Genomic DNA, 12,059 nt, shown 5'->3' with positions numbered 1-12,059 from the left:
ACGTGTTATCAGTATTGCCTGAGTAAGCTTCCTCAACCTATATCGATACCTAGTGATAAGGCATGCCAAATTAGTCATGACTTAATACCTCGTGGAACGACATGTGTAGTCACTTAACGCAAGGTTATTGCACTATTCTCAAACTTCAATTGACTATATTGTTAAATGTTATAGCAAATTATTTAAAAACAACTATTATGTAACACAGACACAGCTATTAACAAGCCATGATAACTAACAAGGAAAAGTTTTAAAAACCTACTACCACATCTTAATAAATGGTACCAATATTAAAATTAAAATACTCCGTCAAAGCTTGAAACAATCTGATTTGCAGTTGTTGTATTAAACTTCTATCCTACAGATTCACAACAAATTCCAATTTGCTTAGCAACCACACCTTATGAATAATATTACGTCCAATAAATTCTTGTGTTTTGTACTATGAGGAAGAGACCGAAACGGTTTTTAAGGTTAAAAATCCTAACAATAAATAAATTCTTTAGTATTTACAAGCTTTTTTACACAGATTAGTTTACTCTCTATGAGAATAATATGTGAGACAACATTCTATATATATTTATCACTTTAATACCTTGGTATGGGATAGACTGGACGTACAAAAATGTTATCAGATTTCTATTTGTCTGATTAAGCTGATCTGAATGACACAAACGAGTTTTTAAGCATTTAACAAAGTGGTCCCAGAACAAGATCTTACAATGATATATAAAGTAAATTTATCAGAATAGTTTTATAAAAAATTATCTGCGGGAAGTTGTAATAGAAGATAACCATCATACATATGGTTTTCATTGATTTTACATAAATTTTAATCTGACCAGCTAAATATTCACATAACACAGTTGCTGAATAGGTAGGCTGCCATGTTTCAGCTGTTAATGCTCAGAATGCTGTTATGATGTATGTGTTATGAACAACTGTCACGAAGCCATAACAAATCAATTAAAGGGCACTGGCTATTTGATCTAATAAGTGGGTGAGTCACTCTTGAAAGAGAATTTCAAGGTCTCAACTTGCCAGAGAACATGGCCAGAGAAAAATATTTTACTCGACCAAACCTCGGAGGAATAATGATTCACTGATTAGCATCTAATTTCTTACTTGTCTTGGGCCGAAAATTAACTTTATTTAAGTAACACTAATTGAAAAGAATCGTTTGAATTTGTTGAAAAACTGGGAAACTAACTTGAACTAAAGAAGTAAGATTGTATTGGAAATGGAATTTCAATACGACAATTACTTTTCCATGAACTTTAACTTACCCGATTCTCCCTTTACCAAACAGTAATGTTAATTATGTTTGAAAAATCCTAACTCTATACACCTTTTATGATAAGAAGTGAAATAAAATAAAATAAGAAATGTAACAAAACCATTTAACTGGGACTGAATAAATGGATAAAGTAGGGTTTCAATGTTCTAAGATATAGCTTAGCCTTCTTCAATCAACTTCAATTCATAAGTACAACTATTAAAATATATAGTTTAAATAAAAATAATCATCATTGGCTATATATAAGCAATCACTCACCAATAATCAAGTTGTAACAAACTTAACTTCATGATTGTTCAACCGTCTTCACGTTGCAACGAGTTACAACAGAGTAAGATGTCAAGCGACACTTCACTAATAAACCACTAAATTATCTAAATTATATAAGCTCGAGATAATTCCTGTTTATCTCAGTGAAACAGCTTGCTTACAATAATAGTAGAATCTGTTATAGGTTTGCCCTAGTAAGCTAAACTAATAATGTTTCTTTCATAGAAAGTGTTTGATGCGTAAATTAAAAATATAAACAAGTATGGAGTAGTAAAAGTTAAGCTAATTGAAATACAAAGTAGTTGTGATATTCAAAGTTCATAGTAGCTTATGTAGCATATAATATTTTGATTTGTTATGTGTTAAATAAAGCTACAAGTAACTTTGAAACTTTGAACTCATGTCTCAAACAGTCGTGTAGTCGTAAATTTTCCAGTGTGGGAACGCTCACCATTGCCGTGGAAAAACACGGGTTGCTTACCAATATAAGAGGTTCTTTGAAAAAGCAGAACCCACTACGCCACTAGTCTAAAACCACGTGTATTATCTATATAAACCTGTCCTCACTTTATGACATTACTAGAATTTTGGTGTCCTAAAAAAAAATTTTTAGTTTGAAAACTATTTGGATTGTTGTTTGGTTAATTTTAACTTTTAAATTTGAATACAAAACAAGTCCCATAATATACACCACACTGTCCAACATAGCATGTTTTTATGTGTGCTTATTAGAAAAGAGGAGTAGGTACCATCTTTATCAATTTATGGGTTGACAACTTGTCTACGTATAAGAACAAGTTCATGACCTGCTTATTGAATAATTTCAATGCTCGAGATTCGGGTAATGAATCAGAATTTATTTACAAAAGCTAAAATCAGAAAATATTATGTGGGAAATTGTTTCTAATTTAATCTGTAACGTATTCACCTAAACAACCATTGTCTTCCAGAATAAAGTCATCTTCAAGAGAATAACATCATAAATTAGTTGGAGCTAGAACTAAACAACATGAGTACTATCATTCTGATACGTAAAGGTCAACTAACCATCAACTTTACACCATTGTGTCCTAATCAAAACTTCAAAGTTCAAACAAATCAAATATATGTAAATATATGCTGTATCCAAAAATTAGAATGATATAGCTTGTTTAAATGCACATTATTGTTTTTGTAGAAGTGTAAATAATGTTATGATTTTAAACTTAACTTCTGTTATTTTAAATAGTTTAAAGGAATATTTATAATTTACAGCAATAAATTTATATGGTACTAGGACTAATTATTAGTTTGTGAGGTCGGGATTTTCAATTTAAACCCTGCAGCTTGGGTGTTCATAACTTTGAATTGTTTTGTTCCTAAGGAACATTATAGTAAGTAGGTGTCTGGGGAACAGATTGAATAGTATTGTTCCTTTAGTAGCACCCCTTTGAGCTGAGGCTTACGTGAAGCTGTTGTATATTGCAAACAGGTGTTGACATCAGAGTGGGCCAACTGCTAATCACTTTCAAGGCACTGTTTACAGGGACGTTGCTCTCATAAACATTATAAACTACTAAGCCCACCATGTTGCAGTATAAACCTTCAGAAACGTATGCAGCCACACTTCTAGTTCTACGGGTCTGTCAGTTTCTGTTGGTGATTTTTCTAACTATATTTCAATTCTATGAACTTATCAGATTCACTTATCAGAAGAGGATGAGGTTCATAAAGTTGCTATTTTTTCATAAAATAAAATGTTCATAATGTAAAATTGATACAAACCTTTCTCGTGGAAAGTGCTAAGGATAGTTTATATATTTAGATTTAATAAATAACAATTTTCAATTCATCATCTTTGCACACCTAATGGTTATTTTGAAAAATCTTGAATCTTTATCAGTAGACAAAGACTTCTTATTTCTATTGGTGGAATTGAGGTCTCAATAGTGTGCTTGCTCCTTCCATACCTTTTACAAGGGTTGCTCGTAAAGCAAGGTCTCCATCAAGCTCCTGTTACATCCAAGCGAGCTATTTCTAATCTGGGACTAACGTTGTGTTCCTTACTTCATCAACTACTAGTCTACCTGATTCCAACTCCTTTGGGACGATTAGTCTTATTATAGGATTAAAGAACATTGTGGATGAAAATTGACGCTTCCGCAAGACGCTAACAATTTCCTCGAGGCCATAGGAGATGTCTGGTCCCAACCGAAGACCCCTAATAATATTATTAAAAAAATAATATATTTATTATTTTATTAGCTAGTCTCCTAGATTTTCTTGACAATCAGATAGGTAGTAGAAAAGAAAAGGAAAATTCATCGAGTTGAAGCAATACCACATGTATTTCTATTTCTACCCTTCTGATGAATAAGAATATAGAGGGGCCTAACTGTTGAGAGCCGCCGGGGGCCTCATCAATTCTAAATACGGCCCTGCTATTGAATACTAGGAACACGTATATCATTGTGATCACCGGATGAGTAGTCTTATTAGCTGTGATAGTAGTTAGGCCTAAGGCCCCAAGACAATAGGATAGTTGTAAGATTGACGCAAAGGTTTGATTTTATTGAAAGAGCCTACTTTTAGATCTGAAAGAGGTACTTTTAGGGATGCTAATGAAATGGTAAAACTCTTTTAAGCAAATACAAATAGGAGTCTTGTTTATCTCAACCAAACTGACCGCTACAAGGTCGGCTAAGGAAAAAACATGGATTGTAATTAATAAACCACAAAATTAAGAAAGTTTCTTGTTGTTACAATCTATTTTTGAAAGGCTTTAAGCTTGTTTTCTATTCAAATTAAAATCATAAAAGGAAAAAACAGTACTACCGGCACTGTAAATATACAATACAAAGTAAGGCGTTATTCGTCAGCCACATATCACCGTTCACACTCCAACTACAACGTGAGGTTATATGACTAGGTATAAAGGGACAAACTACAAACTGGTTGGTATGCTGAGCGCAAAAACAATCAAAAAGTATAGGCCTACTTAAGTCAGATGCCTAAAGACTGGCATATATCTTCTAAGTGCAAACAGGGGCATTTAAAGGGGTTGTCTTGACCTGTTACTGTACTGTCAAATTCTACGGATCCAGCATGTAAGCAATTCCATGGTAGGCTGTCAGTGTAGGTCAAAAACAAAGAACGGACAATTGAGTTTATACTGTAGTTATGATTTTTGGAACCAAACAATATAGGATAAAAGGAATTATTTCAACACTCGATTGTATGTATTGACGGAAGGAAGTTTTATCTTTAGTCCAGTGCAATGAGCATTTGAGAAAGGATATAAAAAAAAGAAGTTGAAACCTGTTGGATATAATTTATTAAGGTCTCCTGAACCCACAGAAGAAAGTCCCAAAAAATCCCATGGGGACTTGTAACGACCCAAAACCCATGAAGGGGTAAAAATCTGATTTTTAAAGTTTCCTTTTAAGTTATTATAATTTTCTACGTACGGGATAAACCGTGCCCCCGTTGACAACGGCTTCGAAGAAGCAGGCCTACGTCATCGTAGAGGGGAGGAGGCTAATTACCTACCCCGCCGCTAGGGGCGATGGCGAATAAGGACCAGAAGAGCAGACCCCATGGGCCATGATCAGTTGTCCACCCACTACCGAAACGTCAATGCGCTTAAAGATAAATCCAACAGTCCTAACTTACTAAATTCTAGTCAGGTAAAGATTTCCCCCATTCCTGGTAGAATCCTAACGCATCAGGTTAGTGTGCTACCGAATTTATTTTGTTTGATCTCATTTTTTAAGAGAAGTTTTATTATTTTTATTTTATTGTGCCGCAGTCGCGCGCACCCTGCACGCTTTTTCACGAACGAGCACACAGCCTTTTGGCTCTTACCAGCTTCGGAAATCTCTAATCTGCCAGAACGGTTTACGTCCAACTTATTCTCGTATAATGAATGAATCATTAAAACTTTAACTTAACGAATTGGTTAAGTTTCCAATTAATTAGGCTTATTCGCATTCACGATAGTTTAGTCAAAATTCAAAATTCAACCACACATATATTTCGAGTGGTTGTGATGAGCACTTTTTAAAGTAAAGCCAAACCTGTTAGTATTGTTGTAATTAATATTCTGAGCCAATAAACTCGAAACGATAGTTAATTAACAAACACGTTAAAAAAGAGTCCTGGACTATCTCATTATAGGCTAGGCTATTTGGACAAATTTTAAGGTGTGGCCTAATTTCAGGTGAGACTACTATTACGTACCCTATTTTAAAAATCTAATTTTGTCTCTCAACCCGAAATTTTGTCATAGACTTTTCAACCATTTAAAAAAATAAGTTGGCCATGTTGGATTTATGCAAGCGTTTATGGAAATGGGTGTTACCAGTTTAAACTAAGTTAATTGACTTAAAAACCTCCTGTTTGCATAAAAATGTCTTGTAAACTCAAGACTACCAGTACATGTAAAGTTTTTTTTATGTGTTTCTTTATTTTTTCCCTTCCCTCCTTTACTAATTTGGTAATTATTTACCCTATTTACACTGGGATTTGATGTAATTTTGATATGTCTACTTACAGTATTTTTAACGCTGAATCCAAAAATGCAATCAGTTTTGGGCGGAGGGATTCCTAAGTGGCCGTACAGTTATATAGGCTAATTAATATTAAGCTTCAGTTTTGTTGATTTATTAACATATTTGTGGTATGGACGAGTCCAAGTTCTAGTGGCGACTAACATTAAAAGGGGTGGAAGGTTTGTGGAGTGGAAACAGCTGTAAGTTGTTTACATTCTATACTAAACAGACAAAACCACAGACGACGCCCTGAGAGCAAAATCAGAGTTACAATATGCAATAACTAGATTTAAAAAAAATGGACTTTGGTGCTGTTTATAAAATACAATAAATCAACTACCATACATAAACTATTAATCACATGAACATAAATTACCTAAAACAAAATAGAATCTATTCACGTAAAATATCAGTAATAGAAGCTAGGCCACTGCCGACATGATCATCATCCTCATTCCAATCCTCAACCATTGACTAATGCCTCAACGTCTGGTAATGAACTGAACGTGCCATAGTGCATAATCCCATAGTACATAATCCCATTGTGTCTTAAAGTGAAAACTAATAAATGATGTTAAATAATCTAATCTAATCCAACCTAACCCAACCCAACCTTAATATTAATGTTTAAATCACATTGTATGTCAGAAAAGGCATGTGAGGAAGATAGGTCGGACTTTATGCGGTTTCGTGACTATATTAAGTCCTTTGAAGTGAGGTTAGATTAGGTAAGTTAAAGGTTAGGCCTAGGTTATAATGAACCGACTCATTAATTTATGTAACTTCCAGACTGTTTATGCACAATTGAAATAGTGGCTTGCGCATTTTTGATATCGTTATTTCATTGTGTTTCACCCACTATTTCAATTGTGCAAAAACAGTCTGGAAGTTGCATAAATTAAGGAGTCGGTTCATTATAACCTAACCTTTACCTTCCTAATCTAACCTCACTTCAAAACACTTTTAATACAGTCACGAATCCGCATAAAACCCGACCTACCTTCCTCACATGCCTGAATAAGAACTGATTATTTGGTTTCAAAACGAATTGATTTGATTTCATTCCGCGGTACTTCAGTATTAAACGGAGGCCACCTAACCTACAGAAATATTTCGTACCGGATACCAAAAATAACTACATACTTGGAAAGAACACACTTTAATAGATTAACAGGTGAAGTTTAGAATTAATCCGACGCCTGGTTCTGTCGTTGTGCAACCCAGAACGCAGCAATGTCGGTAGGCCACATTTTGTCAGCGCGCTGCGGCGGTTATGTTAGGTTGGGTTATCATATGAATCGAACGATACCAGACGAGTTATACTTTCTATTATGATAACCCAACCTAACATAACCGCCGCAGCGCGCTGACAAAATGTGGCCTCCGTTTCAGACACAGTGACAGGCGATGACAGGTAATGGCGCGCGCTCCGGTCAACGACCCTGACCTTGGCCTACTTGGAGGGGATTCTGCGAGTAAACACATGACTCATCTGATGATAACGCTCGACTCACAACAATACTAGAATAGTTCTACTACAACATCTATAAAAATTTAACCCTCTATAAGTGCCGCGGCGCGTTTCGTAATGGTGGCCTCCGTTTAATACTGAAGTACCCATTCCGCATTAGATCAAGTATAAACAGTTGTTTGCTCTTCTCACTCAGTCCTCACTCCTCACTCTTCACTCAGTGACTCAGTACGGAACGGACCCGTCCAGACCACGCCATATTACCATTATACCTTCAGTACCGCTCAATTAATTATCCTTAGATTCGTAATCCTAACCTTCGTTTTACGGCCACTTAGGAATCTCTACGACAAAAACTGATTGCATTTTTAGATTCAGCGTTAAAAATACTGTAAGTAGACATATAAAAATTACATCATATCCCAGTGTAAATACGGTAAATATTTGCCACTAATTTAAACCCTATTTATTTTGACATATTGTAACTTATAATTAGCATTTGTCGCCAAGTATCCTTTTCGTTTGCTGTTATAAGAAAAACTGTTAGGCTAATATAAATTATATAGAGCATAAAATCTTCTTTCAAATACACTAAGTAGGTTTACCTAAATATTTTAACTATCCTACTCAAGAACCAATAGAAGCGTTCGATACATTTTCGCTCAAGCGCACGGCGGCCCGGAGTGGAGGCAATTTGCGGATGGCAGGAGTAGACAATCAGCGGAAAAATTACCAGTTTGGAATGGAAGCCTTACCAGATAAAAAGAGAGAAATTGCTGTGTATGTAGCATTATACAGTATGCTATTGCAGCAGGTGGAAAAAGAAGAAATCCCAAACCATATGCACTAAGTTTAGTGCGCCAGAAAAGTGTACACACAGTGTGTTTTGGCCAACGACCAGATGTTAACGACGATGTTAGACCATTTTAATTTTTTAAGCGAGAAGTGTAGGCTATATATAGTTTTATGTTGTAAATAGAGGTGTTATCTTTGTTCTTTGGCATCAAGAAAAACTGTAGGCTTCTTTCCTTTTCTTTGTGCAAGATATGACATTAGATGTTATTTTAATTAGGGCACGAAATTGCAGCGGCGGTTCTCGATTATATGAATGAAAAAGTGCTGGCAGCAAAAGGGTTAATTAGGAACTGATTAATTAAGAATTTAATCTACGTTTAGTGGAACCTATAAAATTCAAACTAAGTTTAGGCCTACGGTATTCCAGTTTATTTAGTTTTTGAGACACCAGAAATACTTCCAGATTACTTTGATATGGTGTGGTGGGCACCATTGTTTTCAGGTAAAAATCTAGTTTCTTGTGATTAATATAGGTTCCGATGGTCACCTTATTATCTATTACTTAGGGTATTTCCTTTAAGTCCTTCCCTAACTGAGTTTTCCACTTTCCCTGTCCGTGGTCAAAACACTGACAACAATGAGTCAGAATGGTGTTATCAAATATAGCCTATCATTGCCATAACGTAGGTCTACTCAGACTAACTTACAGAACTAAAAAAAAACAAATAAAGGAAATATCTCTCAACTTTGACAATAATTAGTGGTAACCCTAGTAAGCATCAGCTTAAGTTAGGCCTATTTAAGATCAACACAGTTGAGGATTTATTTTCTAAAAAGGTATGACATCATAGGCCTAGTTTTTACCGAAGAAATTATGATTATTAATTTAAGCCTATTAAATTCAAAATAAAAACGGTAGGCCTAAACAAAATCCTACATGTCAGATACCTCAGGCTCAATTAATTGTGCCTTATTACACCACCTGGCAGTGGTAAAACGGAATAGGCTAAGTTAAGTGGGACAGAAACACCATTTTCAAAACAGCCTAAACATAGGTCTTGGTAATTAGCTCCTCGTGTCTCACAAAAGAAACAAATATTATTTCTAAAATATTAGTTTCAGAACTTTGACCTACTTTACGTGACTAATTCAGGGCTACTTTAAGATTATGAAAACACTTACCAACTGGAAATTAAACAGGGCATCTGCTCCGAAAATTCAATGTTAGATTGAAGACTACTAACGGATAAACTAGAACAGATACTCATAATTTTACAATTAAATGACTTTAGAAAACAAAATTATAACTTTTTAGACTTTACTAGTCCTAAAATATCCTTCATCGGTCTTCGAAATCACCCTCAGCTTGAAAACTGCTGAATGGTTTGTGACTGGCTGCCTAGCTCCGAACAATCACTATCACTGTCGACCAAGACCAAATTGACAGGCTCGAGGCTCGGGTCGGGACTCGGGTGTCGGGGGGCAGGCAGACGACGAAGCGAAATTGGCGATCTGCGATATATCTATCCTATTGGAGTATTTTACTGCGATATGGTGATTACACCACAATGACTTGAATTGGGGAGGTTGAGGTTAGTAAAGAGCCAAACAGATTTCATTAAACTTGTACATTATAAATAATACATAAATTCGTAATAATGATATTACGTTGAATGCAACTGATTACCACTGTCCAGTGTCCACTACAGTCCGCTTTGGCGCTTTGATTATTTGCTAAGAAAATTATCTCGATTCTCGAGACGCAATAACTTGTAATTCGATTGATCGATTATTGAGTTTCGACTGCGCAATGTGTATATCCTATAACATAAAACGTGACGGTTTCGTATAGACAAGTAGGAATAGGAAATTTTAGCATTGATTGTAATGCATTCATATGTATATTTCTGATCTACATTTGAGCAAGAAAATTCATTTCAGCCAGGAATCTACAAATTTTAAAGAAACTGGCAACCATAAGGTAATCTAATTACCTAACACACTAACCTAATTACTAATTACATACAGACTAAATAATCTGTAACGATAGACAAATTATTAATCCAACGTCTATATTTGGATTATCCAAATATATTAACCTAACCTTTACCTTCCTAATCTAACCTCACTTCAAAACACTTTTAATACAGTCACGAATCCGCATATATTCTCTACCTAAATTCCTAAACTTACTACATGCGCAATAATTATATTGCCTTACATTAAAAGGCAATGCAAAAAATAAAATCTAATCCAACCTAACCCATAGCATTAATACAATATCAGTAATATTGTATTTACACTGGGATTTGATGTAATTTTGATATGTCTACTTACAGTATTTTTAACGCTGAATCCAAAAATGCAATCAGTTTTGGGCGGAGGGATTCCTAAGTGGCCGTACAGTTATAATATAGGTAAACTATATTATAATTAATAAAAAAAACAACTTTTTTAAATAAAAAGAGAGAAATTGCTGTGTATGTAGCATTATACAGTATGCTATTGCAGCAGGTGGAAAAAGAAGAAATCCCAAACCATATGCACTAAGTTTAGTGCGCCAGAAAAGTGTACACACAGTGCACTTCATAAAATCTAAATTATTAAATCAAAATAATTTTTATATAATCAAAACGGTCATAACCAATCAACAACACTATGGCCGCATATTGAAAACACATATACAGTTTTACCCCTCGCCCCATTATCATTATTTACATCACTATCAGGCCATGGCACCTTCTGCCATTTTGGCAGGTTAAAATATAAACACTTATATTTTCAACTTATATTTTACAATACAAACCACGTGGAGTTCCGTGAAAACTAAATATCCTACTTATATTTAGTACTATATATAGTTTTATGTTGTAAATAAATACATTTACCTAGATTTAGAAATGGGTAATTTTCTGCACCCATGACCATAAATTTATATGACATAAATACCTTCTTCTTTTCTAACTTTTTAAACTAATAAATGATGTTAAATAATCTAATCTAATCCAACCTAACCCAACCCAACCTTAATATTAATGTTTAAATCACATTGTATGTCAGAAAAGGCATGTGAGGAAGATAGGTCGGACTTTATGTGGTTTCGTGACTATATTAAGTCCTTTGAAGTGAGGTTGGATTAGGTAAGTTAAAGGTTAGGCCTAGGTTATAATGAACCGACTCATTAATTTATGTAACTTCCAGACTGTTTATGCACAATTGAAATAGTGGCTTGCGCATTTTTGATATCGTTATTTCATTGTGTTTCACCCACTATTTCAATTGTGCAAAAACAGTCTGGAAGTTGCATAAATTAAGGAGTCGGTTCATTATAACCTAACCTTTACCTTCCTAATCTAACCTCACTTCAAAACACTTTTAATACAGTCACGAATCCGCATAAAACCCGACCTACCGTTAGTAGTCTTCAATCTAACATTGAATTTTCGGAGCAGATGCCCTGTTTAATTTCCAGTTGGTAAGTGTTTTCATAATCTTAAGTAGCCCTGAATTAGTCACGTAAAGTAGGTCAAAGTTCTGAAACTAATATTTTAGAAATAATATTTGTTTCTTTTCCCTAGTGGAAGACATCAATAGAAATCAATAGAAAAAATCTATTGATATCACTAGATGCTTAGTGATATCAATAGATGTTCATGGATATCATTACAAGTAAATACAAACAAATAGACATCACTGA

The sequence above is a fragment of the Macrosteles quadrilineatus genome, unplaced genomic scaffold (assembly GCF_028750875.1).
Source record: "Macrosteles quadrilineatus isolate MER2022 unplaced genomic scaffold, UCM_ALF_1.0 Scaffold_7__1_contigs__length_78375512, whole genome shotgun sequence".
Lineage (NCBI taxonomy): Eukaryota > Metazoa > Arthropoda > Insecta > Hemiptera > Cicadellidae > Macrosteles > Macrosteles quadrilineatus.
Note: the sequence above shows the minus strand (reverse complement) of the source record.